Source organism: Euprymna scolopes, chromosome 14, assembly GCF_053919585.1.
Source record: "Euprymna scolopes isolate OS-2025 chromosome 14, ASM5391958v1, whole genome shotgun sequence".
Lineage (NCBI taxonomy): Eukaryota > Metazoa > Mollusca > Cephalopoda > Sepiida > Sepiolidae > Euprymna > Euprymna scolopes.
The window spans coordinates 67,966,382-67,983,086 of record NC_136495.1 but is presented as its reverse complement, the minus strand read 5'-3'; the positions used below and the strand labels follow the sequence as shown (position 1 = coordinate 67,983,086).

Genomic DNA, 16,705 nt, shown 5'->3' with positions numbered 1-16,705 from the left:
TGTAGACCAAAAACTGACAGAGGAAACAAAACAACAACAAAATACTTTCAAGTAAGTTAAAGTGCACTTATGCTTTATTTTTTTTTTAATATTTATTTTATATTTTTATTCATATTTACATCTATTTTTTTTCGTTTCAGATTATAAAACCTGCTTCAGCATTGCAAAACCTGCCTCAGCATTGCAAAACAACAACAACAACAACAACAACAACAACAACAACAACAATCTGAATGTGAGAACATTTCACATCTTTGAAATTCATCCGTCTGCCATTTACGAAGATATACACAAATACGCAAATAAATTAAAACTTGTCTCATTACAAACTCTCTGACTTTTCTTCTCGGCTAATAAAACCGGTTTTTACTATTTAAGTAAGACAAATTAAGGCACGACAAAAACAGGACAAGTCACGACAACTGCTACTGCTGATCCTCCAAGGACCGTCATTCGAACAGCCTGTGACGGCGGACAATCAGCTACACCAATGATTTTCACTGATTCTATATTCAAGCAGTCTCGGCACATAAACAACAAAACGGATTTAGTAAAAATATTCAGCCATAAAATTTTATTTTTATTTTATTTATTTTATTTTTGATAAAACCTCAAAAAATAGTTGCCAAAAATACACTCTTGATTTTTTTAAAGCATGAAAAAAAAAATTTGAATTTTTAAACACAGTAACAAATGTGCATGAAATAAAATTGGAATCGTATTTACAATAATTTTCTATGATTCTTGTGTCAGAAACAGCAAAAGTAATCGATTTTAATTTAGACGGACTGGCATGGAGTCTTTTTTTTTTTTTGTTAAAACTCTTTGTGAAAAAATAAACAAGTTTTTCTTTTTCTTTTCAGAATTAGGGAAAATATTAAAAAAGACAGTTTTCATGCATTGTCATGCCTTTGTCGTGCCTTTATTTATTGTACATAAATAATAAGCCCTCTAATAAGACTCATTCTTTTGTATTCATAGATTCGATCGACCAACCACTCTCATTGTCAATTGAAAGACACAAACAAAATAAAACTAAAAGAACGATAATTCTTCTCAGAGTTTTTGAAGAAGAGGTTTTACATTTTTATATTAATAAAATTCTAAGACAATTTCACATTTGTGTATTTCTCGCGCCAATCTAACTTCATAATTTTTTATTTACTATTCATTGAATATTTATTGAAATCATATTCTAAAATTCATATTTTAAAAAATTATTTAATTACGAAATTATATTCATTTCGGTTCATTTGTAAACAAGTTAATATTTTGTTAACAGTTAAAAAATGAATTACTTTATGACCATTCGAAATTTGTAAATAGATAGGGAAACATTTAAACTGTTGAATAGAAAGTCGTTTAAACTGGATTAAAAATTTTTTAGCAAATCTTCATGTATTAAAACATTGAAAGTTTTGGAATCTATTTTCATCTGATATTTTGGATAGAGATTAAAAGTATTAGTTATAGTTTTATAACAATTTGGTTTGTTCAATTAATAATTTAATGGCTACCATATACTGTAATAATCAAAATGTACCTTTTAAAATCCCATTAAAAAGTAATTTGATAAAAGAAAACTAAACAAAAAAAAAAACAAAAAAACAAAACAAAACAAAAAAACAAACAAACAAACAAAACAAAGTTTGAAAAGATGAAGTACAAACATTTCTGGGCATCGCCGAGGGAGATAAAATTATTTTAATAATATTTTCAGTCGAACAGGTAAACTGAATAAATTCCAGTTTACCAAGCCAGTATGACTCGATCAAACTTCCTAATGTTTTGGCTACAAATGTTTTTGGCAAAAGACTACAAAGTCTTTTAAAATTTGGGACTTGAAACAAATTATTTAGAATATGATTGCAACATTAACTGTGTTTGGTTCAGAATATCTCCGATATTTAAAAAAAAAAAAAAAAGAAAGGACGAAACAAAAATATCATATTCTGAAAATTACGTAAATTGATCAAATTGTTTTATTTTTAAATAAGAAAATAAATTTATGAGTAACCGAAGAATGGCTTTTTTCCCGCCATTTTGAAAACAATCTACAAAATAACAAAGGGAGATAACTCAATAATTCAAATTCGCGAGATTAATGTTGTATTCCCATTAATTACTTAAAATTATTTTGTTTATAAAAATAAAACTACTTGATCAATTCATATAATTTTTAAAATATGATATTTTCGTCATGGATATGTACATCGTACAGATATTTTCTTTATTTTTTATTTATTTTTTTTTAATGCAGGAAGGAATTCTGGATAAGAACCACATTTTTTAGAGTGTAAAAATGTAACTTTCATGTAAACTTTTGTAAATGATGGTTCTGATTATTAAAAACTCAAAGTGGTACCTCCATTTTGATCGTTATAAAAGTGACGTTTCAAAAGCTGAACTTTTCAGACTTGTTCAGCTTTCTGTCAGAATTGGTAACATTTTGAGAAGTTTCAAACAAAATGAGTGAATACAAGCAGCGGGCGATCGAAATGGACGATTTCAAGATCACCCACACGAACTGTTTGTATGAGTTCTTAAGCTTGAAGAATGCTTTGTGAATATTTATTTTCATTCTTTTTTTATTCCAGTAAAGAAAATTTTTGAGTGATAAAATTTTTGAGTGATAAAATTTTTGAGTGATAAAATTTTTGAGTGATAAAATTTTTGAGTGATATAATATATAGAACTTGGAAACAAATAAAGTGGCATAATAGAGGAATAATCTGGAGGACGATCATACATCTAGAAAATTTACTTGAGTCATAATTTGAAGAACAATCACTCCACTAAGAAAAATATAGTCACATTATTTATATACTTCGACTTGAGACATAGTTAAGCCAATAGGTAAAAATTTGGGGCATCGATAAGACTTTAGGTAAAAATTTGTTCATGGGTTAGTGAAGAGGTTAAAACTTTAGCATGGGTTAGCCGAAAGATTAAAACGTCACGGATAAACCAAAAGGTTAAAAACTTCATGATGGGTTAGCCAAAATATTAAAACTTCATGGATCAAGAAAAAGGTTAAAAACTTCAGCATGGGTTACCCAAAAAGTTAAAACCTCAGCATGGGTTACCCAAAAGGTTAAAAGCTTCAGCATGGGTTACCCAAAAGATAAAAACTTCAGCATGGGTTACCCGAAAGGTTAAAAACTTCAGCATAGGTTACCCAAAAGGTTAAAAACTTCAGCATGGGTTACCCAAAAGGTTAAAAACTTCAGCATGGGTTAACCAAAAGGTTAAAAACTTCAGCATGGGTTACCCAAAAGGTTAAAAACTTCAGCATGGGTTACCCAAAAGGTTAAAAACTTCAGCATGGGTTTAAAAGCTTCAGCATGGGTTAGCCGAAAGGTTAAAAACTTCATGATAGGTTAGCCAAAAAGTAAAAAAAACTTTAGCATGAGTTACCCAAAAGAATAAAAACTTCAGCATGAGTTAGCAAAAAGTTTAAAAACTTCAGCACGGGTTAGCCAAAATATTAAAAGCTTCAGCATGGGTAAGCCCAAAGGTTAAAAAGTTCATGATAGGTTAGCCAAAAAGTTAAAAACTTCAGCATGAGTTAGCCATAAGTTTAAAAACTTTAGAAGTTTAAAAACTTCAGCATGTGTTAGCCATAAGTTTAAAAACTTTAGAATAGTTTAGCCAAAAGTTTAAAAACTTCAGCATGGGTTAGACGAAATCTTAAACACTTGGGCATGGAGTTGTCATCCAATTAGTGATTACTTGATTTATAACTACTAAAAGTTTGACCGGAATTCGATTTGAAAATTTGTGAAAAGAAGAGATATTTTATTGACATATACTAATATCGATGCGAAGAAGAAATTTTCAGTAGCATTAGCATCCTTATTAAAAAGTCATGACACTTTCGTTAAAAAATAAGAAAAGAACAAAAAAAAAAAAAACTGAAAAGGAAAGGAAAATAATGAAGTGTAAAAGAAAGAAAATTTAAAGAAAAAACAACAAAACAAAAAACATTTAAAATTTCAAAGATGTTTTATATTTGAAAATGCCGGCTAGTGAACAAGTGTCCCAAGGAATTATGTGGGAACAGGTTTGTAAGTTGAGTAAATCCTGAAGTCATTGTTTTTGCAAGGGAATGGGTGTAGTATTATTGATGAGAACTACATTAGTTTTTTTTTTGTTTTGTTATCAATATCGTTGGTATTGTAATGGAGGGAAAATTTTGTAGTGTTTATTTGTTTTAGTTTGTGAATATTAAAGGCGTTTGCCTTGTAGATGAACAATTGAGGATATTTTTAAAGCTTTGTAATCTCCGTAAACACATACTTAAATCATTCGTTGACATCTATGCTGATGACACGACTATCTACGGCAACAAATCAAAGGCTGTAAATTACAAAGTTCTCTCTGATTCTCTCTCCTCTGATCTCGAGCGCATGGTTCAGTGGGGGAAGACGTGGCTGGTTACCTTTAATGCATCTAAAACCAAGCTCCTATCTTTACATCATCAACGCTCTGGTCCCCATCTGACATCAATTGAAATGGATGGCTCTCGTCTAGGAGAAGCCCCATGTTTTGACAAGCTTCTAGGCTTGACCTTTACTCCTGATCTGAAATGGAACACGTACATCAAGTCTGTTGCCAAGGTCGCTGGAAAGATGATGGGATCCTTCTACCGCTTCAGAAGATATCTCACTACTGATGGAATTCTCTATCTATATAAAAGCCAAGTACGCCCAAGGATGGAATACTGCTACCACATCTGGGCAGGAGCTACTAAAAACAGCCTATCATGCCTTGACAGAGTACAAAATAGACTTCGTGGCATAGTGGGGGATGCCCTTTTCTCTTCCCTGCAACCTCTCTCCCACAGAAGAGACGTTGCGGGCCTATCTTTGTTTTATCGTTATTTCTATGGCAGGTTCTCGTCTGAGCTCCAATCTCTAGTCCCCCCGTGCCAATCTTTTATGAAAAACACCCGTCTAGCTGAAACCACTCTCAAAAGTTTTCCCCACTCTATATCTGTGCCTAAATCAAAACGTAGATTCCATGAACAAAGCTTTTTTCTTAGAACTGCACGCCTGTGAAACTCTATTCCGTCTGCCTGTTTCCCACCTGACTACAACCTGGATGTCTTCAAGTCCAACATAAACAAATTCCTGATGAACCGCCCCCTTAAGTAGACACTTTTATTAAATACCCACACTAACGTACTGTACATGCAATAACCCTTATCCCTGAGTGGCTTCCGGGCCTTGATAAGTGGTGATCACCTTGTAAAAAAAAAAAAAAAATAAAAAAAAAACTTTAAATGGGAGTCACAACTCATCAAGGCCTGAAGGCCACTCAAGAATAAAGGTAATGAGCCTATGGTTGTCACTGAGACAACATTGTATTAATAGTTAGTGGTGGAAATGGGGTTGAAATGGTTTATTTAGGGGGAGGCTCAACAAGAACTTGTTTACATTGGACTTGATGACGACTATATTGTAGTTAGCTGAAAAGCAGGCCAGTGGAACATAGTTCTACAGCCGGGCTGTTCTAAGAAAGAAACTTTATTCATGGAATATGTGTTTAGATTTAGGCACAGATATACAGTGGGGGTAAATTGTAGATGGTCGTTATAACTAGATGAATGTTTTTGTGTCGGGGGGAGGGCATAGATTGAAGTTCAGTCATGCACTTGCCATGAAAATAATGATAGGCTCACAATGTCTCTTCTGTGGGAAAAAGGTTGCAGGGAAGAAAAAAGGGCATCATCTACTTCTCGGAAAAGGTTTCTCCATATTAAGAGCTTGTTTCCCATGAAAAATAAACAGGTCTGCTTGGGATATCAATATGTTAAAACGTTATATCTCTCTCCTCGCCCCCCCCCCCCCAGCATTGGCTTTGCTAGATAAGATGAAACTGACAAACTCAATTTCATTTTTATAATATATACTTAGACTCGACTTATTTTATATTGCTGGTTTCATAACTGTTTCTGGACCCTATTTTGTGTTGGATGAAACACTAGGTGTGTCAGAAACTTTGTGAAAAATATTGAATAATTCGACCCCCTGTTTTTCCAAGCTTATAACTAGTCAAAAAATGTAATTCAAACCCTAATTTTTTTTTCAATTAAAGGAGCAAAGACCAAGGTTTCATTTAAAAAAACAAAAACAACAACAAAACAAAAAAACAGTTTTTAAACTTCGGACTTTACAGGTAAATTTCTAAAAAAACACTACTTTTTTTTGTTTTAAATTTGAATATATTATTTATTGATTTTTTTATCTTCAATTTGTGATATATAAAACTTTGGTGAGTAAATTAATTATTTACTTTTTAATAGACATTTCAAAATGGGGGGGGGGGCGTGAATTAAAAAAAAACGTTTGTCTAAAATATTATATTCGGTTTATTGGAAAGAGCATAAAATTTCACATTGAGCCTGAAAATATCGTAAAAATAGAAACAATAGAAAAATTTTGATAGATTTTTAAAGTTTAAAAATTGAAAAATACTGAACTCGTAAAACTCAATTAATTTCATTACTATTTAAAAAAAAATAAAAAAATAATATTTCTATTACTTTTTATACAACTTTAATAGTTTATTTTGGAAGTATAATCCATAAAAAAAACAAACAACCCACTTTTAAAAGAGAAATTACAAGTTTTTTTATATTTTATTCGCAGTTTCGTGTTCGGGGTGTCAAAAATTCCTACAAAAATGCTGATACACCTAATGAAACACTAAATGTGTTAGAAATGGTTCCATGATGATGTGGCGATGGGCCGGTCATTAGGGTCTGAGTATCAATAGGAAAAGCATACCTGAGATGTTGGATGTGGGTGTGTGGCTCCTTCTAGGAAAACGTCTTGACCTCTGATGGCATTCTGGCTGGAACCTTCCTTGTCCTCAGGGCCGCCTCATTCTCATTTATGGCAGACACAAAAAACAAACAACATGGGTCGCAATATATATGAGAAATATAATTAACTATTTATTTTATAAAATGTATACAATATATATATATTACAATATTAACATACAATTTATTGATCATACTATTGATTTTCAACATTGCTTCTTTAAAACTAACTAACTAACCTTAACTAGTGTTGAGGGAGAAGGGATGCCCCCCCCCAAGGGGATCCCCCCCCACCTCTCGTTCACAGAAACGGAAAATAACACGTACTTACCTCATGCTGTCTGGATGAAAAAGATGTCGATAAAAGAAAGGGAATCATAGGATTCCATTTTTCTCTGTATCTCTCCACTTACGGCCAAATTGCCACCTGGCCATGCATTAACAACCACCACAACCAGAGCATTAAGGTATAGTGCCACACATATACGTTCTGTGTGATTGAACACCAAGCCTTTGTTGGGAACAGATTCCGTTCCATCAACAATTCCCTAGATACCATCTTTAATCAAAGCCATCTTACATTGAACTCGCAGTTCCAGGAGAATACTAAGCTTTGCATCCATAATTATTTTTATAAACAGCAAAAACTTTATCTATCACAACCGAAAATTCCAGATGGTCAAAAACAATGTTTAAATGTGTTTAATTTTTTTGTTTTTTTTTGTTATCGTAGATGTATTGATATGGCCTTTGTTGGGTTAATTTTGAAGTAAATAAAGGACACACACCTTTCTTCCTTAAATGACTTCATACTGGAAGTATGACACTATTGGTGTCATGAATGCATGCAGCGAGGTGCATATTGCAGAAGAGGGGGTGTTTGACCGGACTGGATAGAGGAAGAGAAGGCAGAAGAGGGGGTGTTGATGTCTGATTGGGACAAAACAGAAATGTCTATGGGAAAAATCCAGAAAGAGGAAAAACAAATGATAATTGTTTTTATCTCATTGTCGTTATATATCTGTTAACATGAAAGGTTGTTTTTAAAACCTCTGTTCAGAAGCATGAAGAGATCCAGAGACCCCATAGCTGATTAAGGCTGACAACTTAGAATGGGGTCAAGGGTAGGGGTCGCCGCCAGGCATTGTTCGACCTGGAATGACTAATCACTCCTAATTTGATAATAAGTAAAAACCTCAGTACAAATTAATAGGATAAAAGGGAGAGAGAGAGAGGTGCTGAGTGCACAAGACAAAGGGTAAGCTCTAAGAGGAAGAAAGGAAGGGTGTTTGTAACCACTCTCTGAGGGAGAGGTGGGGAAAAAGGGGTTGTATTTAGAAAAAGGAATTCTAAAGAGAGTAGAGTCGTAGCCAGCTTTGGGAGCCCTCAGGGCCTGTGTTAAAGGGAAATCTGTGACTTTACTGGTCTGGTCTTACATCGTTTCACTGCTATAGTCAGTCACCTCAATTTAGACAGTAGCTGTTATGAAGTAATGAAATTAATAAATAGTTTGTTATTGTTATAACCCGGAGTTCTGTTTGTTTGTGGTGAAGACTCTTCATTTTGCAGCAAGCCGCAAGAACCAGCGAAGTGATTGATGTACCCGGAGACTACCTACACAGGGTAGGAGACGATTCGATGGAGAGGCAAAGCGCCCCACTATGAAAACACAGTGGGTGAAGACGATCAACAGGCCAACTTGTGACGGGACAATGTACGATCGAAAGAACACCTGTCATATTGGGTGGAATCCGACGAGGTTAAGGACACCCGGTGTGGTTGATGCGGTATTGGTAACGTTATAGAAGTTATATTGACGATGGTGAAAGAAAACAAATTAAATAACATTCTTTAGCCTTTTTATACACACAGAGATGCAGAAAGACACGGCTGTTTATTTTACATGTTTACAACAAGAAGAGGAAAAAACACTTCGCATACATGCCTTTATAAATACTTTCAAAGAGGAGAGTTACCAATCCCCAAAACGCATGTCATCAATACAGACAAAGGGAGGCAACTCCAGGTTACCAAAGTCCTTACATTACTGAAATAAACGTCAACGGGAGACAACTCTTCAAGTTTTAAAATCCCAGCAATAATGATAAATTTCCAATAAATAGGATGGATGCAGTAATACTATTACAAAATGGTGATCTGTCAATCTTTACACTCCAGCGCTGCAAATCTCTGGGTTGTAAAGTATGGTCTCTTTCAGTCTATAATTTGTAAAATGAAGGCTTCGTTACTTATCACTGGTGTTACCACATCAGGTTGTCTGAAGATGCTGGATTCCTGACCTAAAATGCACCTGGCATTGATGTTATTGTTGTTTTCTGTTCCCTTTGCAAAGCTCAGTTATGTTTTACAAAGCCTTTTCCCCGCTAAAAACAAACGAACAAATTTTCTTCTACAAAACAACCAAACCAAAAGCCATGGATAAATATTTGAAAAAAAAAAAAAAAACTGGATTCAACATTAAATAAGCTGAAAAAGATTGTGATATGCTATACCCCTCCCAAAAAAAAATAAAACAACGAAACCAAACTCCAATGAATAAATATTTATAAATATAAAGAACCTGAAGCAAATTTTTTTTTTCTAAAATTAATGGATTCGGTATTAAATAAACCAAAAAGGGTTATTATACCGTAAAAGAAAACAATCAAACTAAACTCCATAAATAAATATTTGAAGATATAAAAAAAAAACTTGAAATATAAAACCTTTTTCCCAAATTACCAGATTCAACATTAAATAACCCAAAAAGTGTTGATATGCCATAAAACAAAACAACCAAACCGAGTCGTTAATTATCTGAATAGTTATAAATGTATATTTATTTATTTTACTCATAAGGCGAGAGTATAAGGTGAACCTCGGATTTATTTTCGGCAGCTCCTTATTTTGCCCTTAGTCCTCACATTCCATGAGCGATGTTTCTGACAAAGGGAGAAGAATTGCTATTTTCTGTGCCAGAATCTATCCATCTAACATTTATCATGGTCTAGTTTTTGACTTTGAAGTAGTATTTTTTAGCTCCTTGCATCAAGTAGCTTCATGCCTTGTCTGGAGCAATTTCCAAAATATAAAAAAAAAAAAAATTATTTCTAAAATTTTGACCTCATAGAATAGAAATATTACTCCTGAGTGTCCAGCGCTTGGAAACAGATTTGTCAGAAAATAAACACTTTGCTTCATGCTATGCGAACAACTGTACATTTTTATTCAAAATTTTAGGCAGTACTTTAATTTTTACTTTGTGTAAGGGGTGATTGAGTAGACATATTTGTTTCCATATGACAATGTGTTTCGAATCATTATGCTATTGTAGATGTGTGTGTATATTAGTTTTTCTCTATCTGGTTATTGAGAGACTGTATGCATATGTGAACTTGCGCGTATGTACGTTCAGCGAAGGGCGTGTATGTGTGTCACTATATGTCACTGGATGTATTAGTATAGTAGTCTGTGAATGTCCCTCATCATGTGCATAATACCTGCTCGTGGACAAGGGCCAAGGCTATTTTGAAGGACTTTCTCAAGTGTGTCAAGTCTGAAAGAAAAATACCACGAAAGAAGAAGATAGATCTGTGTTTGGGTTTTTATAGTATGCACAAATATTCAGGAGTGAATATTCTTGTTTCTGTGATTGGCTGAAATAATCTACGGAATGGAGATTTTTGTCCAAATGGGAGGCGATGTACAAAAAAAATATTTGCTAACTGCTGTTTCATCTCATTCAATTTGATGCAATTCAATTTGGTAAAACATAAAACAAACATGCTTTAGCTGTCAGGTAGGGAAAGGGTAGCAAAAATCTCCACAGAAAAGTAGCAAACTACAGTAAAAGTATCAAACTACAATAACAAATGTTCAAATTCACCTTGAAATTCGTCTGCATTGTTGGCAGATTTATGACCTCTGTTGGAAATCTATTCTAATGTTTATGGATCATGATTGAGAAAGTGGCCTTCGTCCGAAATAGGTTTTGTAATGTCTGTTTAGACCTCTTTCAGGCGTAAGAGTGAATAATAGGCCCGGCGGGATATCATAATGGTCATTCAAAAGATTGTAGACCAAAATGAAATTTGCTGGCGGTCAAGGGAAAAAAGGTTAAGCTTTCTATCTAATCAGGTTCGGAAACTTACAGTGTTTATATGATAGAACTGATAGTCTTTGAACGCTCTCCCATGTTGTCTATATTTCTTGGCTTTGAAAACATGTTGGATATCACATATTAAATATGAAGACACAGCCTCGATAATATACTACGACAATGGTCAGACGAAGGAGACATAAAAAGAGAGAAATATTGAAAGAATGATTTTGCAGAAAGAACATCAAATGACAAATAGAGTGCCCCCTTGCTTTGTTTGTAGTCTGAATTCAATATTAGATGGTTTGAAAGACAAGTCGACCAAAGTCAAAATCTTTTGTCTGGCTCGCCTCCTTAAACAGAGCCGTGTCATAATTGGAAGTAAGTACTGACTGCAATATGGTAGCATATCGACTGAGGCATAAAGTCCAATTCAACGAACTATTTTCAGGTAATTTTGTTTTTATGAGCTACTAATTTGACGTCATTTGCAAATAGGAAGACATTCATCACTTCTTGCATGTCATTAATATAGAGTAGACAAAGAACAGAATCCAGCATGGAACCTTGGAGACACCTTTATGAAGCTTCCATCTCATAGGACAGACTGCTATCTGAACCCAGGATGCATGATCACCAAAAAAGGATTTTTCTATCTTCTTTCTTTATTCAGAAGTACGTGACTGACTTAATAGACATTGTTGCAGACTATAGAATCTTCTACACCGCGTTCAAATGCTATCAGGTAAATATGGATTTTTACACACTGACGCAGTTGTTAAAATCTTACCCATACGTATGGGTAAAATATGAACTTGTGTTCAAATAATTTTACACTTTGAATCATTTGTAATAAAAATATCTATTGTGCTTCAGCATTGAATAACACCATTTGTAGAAAAAGCAAAACAAAACAAATATTCCTTTATTTAAAAATTAAATAAAAAATATATAAGAAAAGATATATATATGCAATTAATAAATTATATATATATGTATATTTTTATTGATTAATTTAAGTTAAAGTATATTGTAAACATGAATTAAAAACTAATCTTTTGCAAAAGTACTCAATACATGCATAGAGCTTATACATGAATAAAATTATATAAACATTGTAATGAGTCTATGTGGATCAATCAACATTTCGATATTTCCATGCTATCATAAGAACTCCAAATGTATTTTTCAGAATATTCATTTGGAGTTCTGACGGCGACATGGAAATATCGAAATATTATCCATCTATGTAAACTCCTTACAGTGTTATATATATATATATATATAGACAACAATGAAGCAGATGGCATTACGTAAGTAAGATGTGAAAACTATAACAGATTCATGTTGAATATGGGATTGGATAGTGTCATTCAAGGTTTAGGCGATCGTTTTGTACAGAATCAATCTCAATATTTCTGTATGGAAACCTTTTGAGGCAGTTCAGAATCTTAACGTTTTTTTATTACATTTTCACCCTAAACAAAGCACATTGCAACTTTGATGTAAGGGACTACTATCAGGAACATAAGTTTCAGGGGTACTATGTAGGGAGTTGGGCAGCAAGATGTTTGTTCACATTACACTTCAGTACAGTTGGTGAAGCAAGAAACTGGAAGAGAATTCCAAAGTCTAGCAGTTCTGGAGAAGAATCTATTAGAGTAGAAGGCTTTCTTACATCTAGGGATCTCAACTGTGTAGGAGTGGAACTTCGCTGCTTGTCTGGTTTTTCGGGGGTATTTTCGTCGAGGGGGTACAAGGACTTGTAGTTCGCCAGAGCATCCACCATTAAAATACTTGTAAAACAGGCAGAGGGATGCAACATTTCGTTGATGAGACAGGGGTTGAACTTTAGATGACAGGTTGGCGACTCTCTTTTGGACCCTGTCCAGGAGCGAGAAACTAGTAGCAGATCCACCAGCCCAAATGTTACAACAGTATTCCATACATGGGTGAATGGTGGCTTTGTAGAGGTACAGCATACTTTCAGGCGTAAGTAACTTTCTAGCACGGTATAGAGAGCCCGCCTTATTTGCAGCAGGCTTGGCAATGATCTCGATGTATCTATTCCAACTCATGTTTCCTATGAACGTTAAGCCAAGGAACTTGAACGAAGTGCTTTCAGGTAAAGTATCTCTGGCCATAGCTATTGGTGGTTGGTAAGGTTTCATGCAACTATTAAAAGAAACAAGCTTTGTTTTGACAGCGTTAAATGCTAACATCCATTTTTGACTTCATTCCACTACAGACTGAAGGTTTTCTGCCATTACTTTAGATATGTGCTCATTAGTTTTACTTTCGTGCCTGCTATAGAACATGGTGTCGTTGGCAAATATACCTATCTCAAAGACAATTTTATCAGGTAAGTCATTTATGAATATCAGAAACAACAAAGGTCCAAGGATCGATCCCTGAGGTACACCCGCATTTATATCAACTTTATTAGTCTAAGGGAGGTAAATCTATTTTACTAAAGTTGTTGAGTTTAGGGATGACAGAGACAAAAGAAAAAAACAAAAAAAAAAAAGAATAAAAAAGAAAAAAAAAAGAAAAAAGAAAAAGAAAACGTAGAGAGTGAGCATCTTTAGAGACTATCCAGTACTAAAAATTATGACATTTACTCTATTAGATAAGAATCTTTTTAAAATTAAGAGTTTGGTTCCACATAACCCAGGATCATGCCTGTCATGTCAGATCGATTGCCAAGGACTATTAGGTGTCTAATTGATTGCAAAATATAAAAGTGGATCTAAACATTTTCGGTCATTGGAAGCCGGTTTCTGTGTAGGCGGTTTGTGCAGAATCAATCTCAATATTTCTGTATGGAAACCTTTTGAGGTAATTCAGAATCTTAACTTAAGGGAGGTAAATCTATTTTACTAAAGTTGTTGAAAAAAATCGTTTTTTCTTACAATTACTTGAATGTGTTCTGTGCGAACCTTTTCTAGTCTCGCACAAAAACACACATTCGTATTTCAAGCTGTGTCATATACATGCGCGCACACAGGCATACGCGCCCGCGTTCACGCACGTACATATATTCACGTTCGTGTACATACACTCACATTCACGTGTATATACACACACACTAACGCACACATATGTACTCACACACGTGCACACGAACGCACACATGGACGACGTCACTTCCGCTTTCTAGGGAAATACACTCATGCGCAAGAGACCACCGGAAACAAGTATAAAACAAAGAGCAACAACCGTCTTCTTCCTTTTTTTCGAGACAAGCCTCCTAGGTGGCTGGTTGGCACGCTAGCTGCCGCCGTTTCGGCGCGCGCACACGCGTACCTCACACCACCTTACTACTATGTATGGGGCACGAGCTAACAGACCGTATGTACTCATTCCCACCCTTTCTCTCCCTATCTACTACTGTTCCCTGAGAACATCTTCGCGTAGCTGACTACTAACTGATGTCAACTCTCATATCCTCTTCTTTGTCTACACGCTGGACTATCATTCTAATTTCCACTACAACACTCACTTCTCTTCCCATGCGTGAACAAACGATAGTGACCCGAACTTGAGATGAACACATATTTCCTATTCTTTCTATAACACCAGTCCCACAACGAACATTGGTTACACTCGCGCAGACATGAACACGTGTTATATCTAAAACATTCTTTCAACAGTAAATAAACGACGTTTATCTTATCCATCAATTGAGTTTTTGTTTCCTTCAATTCCATTCGTTTCATTATTTTCTTGTGGCGAGCTAGGGTATTATATCCTGGTCCGCAACAGTTGTTTACGAAAAATACAATATCGTCGCATTTTGCAATTTTTGCGTTTAATGATATAAAATTTTGGGTACTCGTACATTCTAATTAAGACATTAAAAAAATGAAACTATAAAAAAAATGTTATATTGTACACAGCCGTTTTGGACTGAAGATCTAGGTGTAACAGAATTTTGAGGGAATTTTTGACACCCCCTCACAGAAAACTGCGAATAAAATATAAAAACTCGTAATTTCTCTTTTTAAAGTGGGTTGTTTATTTTCTTTATAGAATATATTCCAAAATAAACTATTAAAGTTGTTTAAAAAATAATAGAAATATTATTTTTTAAAAAACAGTGTTTACAATGTGCCGGCGCGCCTTCATGCAGCCATTTTTTTACGTAATGAAATCAATTGAATTTTACAAGTTAAATATTATTCAATTTTTAAACTTAAAAAATCTATCAAAATTTTTCTAATGGTTCAATTTTTACGATATTTTCAGGGTCAATGTGAAATTTTATGCTCTTTCCAATAAACTAAATATAATATTTTAGACAACCATTTTTTTTAATTCACCCCCCCCAATTTTGAAATTACGATATTTTCAGGGTCAATGTGAACTTTTATGCTGTTTCCAATAAACCAAATATAATATTTTGGACATATCTATTAAAATTTTAATAATTAATTTATGTACCAAAGTTTTATATATCAGAAATTGAAGATGAAAGATCAATAAATAAAATATTCTAATTTAAAACAAAACAACAAAAAAAGAATAGTTTTTTGGAAATTTACCTGTAAAATCCACAGTTTTTTAAAAACCACATTGAATTTTTTTTTAAGTGGAAGCTTGTTATGCTTAGAATGTCAAGTAAATATGGGATGCTTACAACAATTTTTTCCATTTCATTCAATGTTTTCTTTTTTTAGATACATAAAAAAAAATCAGTCAATAAAGAAGTATTAAAATATATCAATCCAAAACTCATGTATTTCATTAAGAGAATAAAATTTTTTTTAAAAATATCGGTCAACTGGTTTCTTTGTTTAACAATAAAAACTTATAAATGAATGTATTTGGTTTGTAATTATGGAGGACCGAAATAGTAAATTTGGTTTACAGCACGCATTAAAAAGACATATAAATTATTTCCCTTTCAGGCATCAGAATATAAAGGCGAATAAAACCATACGTATCTCCCTTTATTTGAATAGTTAAAAAAAAAAAAAATGTGAGTTCGCGTTTGTTTGTAATCCTTGTTTAAAAAAGCAATTTTATTTAAAAAGGACACGAAATATAATTATAAATATGGATAAATTCTTAACAATAAACAATTGAACTACTCATCGAATAGTAGTTTTTATAGGTAATTGATTTTTTGGAATTTATATATATTTTTATGATCGAAGGAAGTAAAATTTCGTTGTTTTTTTTAAGGAAAACCAAAAAAACAAACAAATACTGCATAATTTGCTATTAAACCTGTTATTTTTTTTTTTTTTTTAATTTTGGTATTTGTTCCTTTAATTAAAAAAAAGAAAAGAAAATTAGGGGTTGAATTACATTTTTCAAGACGTTATAAGCTTCGAAAGACAGTAAATGTAAATATTCCAGTGTTTACCGCGAATTTTTGCTGACGATTTCTGTTACTGCTACTAAAGATCTCTGAAAAAAAAATCACTTAATTTGATCGAGTAGTTATTTATTTATTTATTTATTTATTTTACAGCTGAAAAAAAAAAACGTTTTTATAAAAGCGCGTTGAAGCCAGCTATCTTGGATTTTTTTTGAACACGCCACCGCCACGGGATGATAACTCGACTTAAAGCGCCGATACTCCCTCCCCATCTTTAATACTAGCCTTTTTTTTCCTAAAAATCGACCTTTTGTCCAGTATCATAACAAATTGTTTTGTTCGATGTAAAAAAGAAACTACTTGATGAAATTAAGTAAAATTTTTTTCGGAGGACTTCGTTCCATAACGGATAAGTACAATATGACCTTTTTTTTTTTTTTTTTTTTGATAT

At 33.4% G+C, this 16,705-nt stretch overlaps 1 protein-coding gene across 5 annotated transcripts in view; it reads left to right on the top strand.

Annotated features, from left to right (window-relative positions):
- Positions 1-7,621, top strand: part of LOC145293055 (uncharacterized) — a 75,800-nt gene extending 68,179 nt beyond the window's left edge. For 2 of the 5 annotated variants that reach the window (XM_080139378.1, XM_080139379.1), the window contains one exon: positions 141-1,117. The gene's annotated coding sequence lies outside the window, so the exon portion shown is untranslated. Of the gene's footprint in view, positions 1-140; positions 3,217-3,247 lie in introns of those variants that run through there. The other 3 variants (XR_013869648.1, XR_013869646.1, XR_013869647.1) reach the window with 3 other exon arrangements.
- Positions 7,622-16,705: the final 9,084 nt, after the last annotated feature.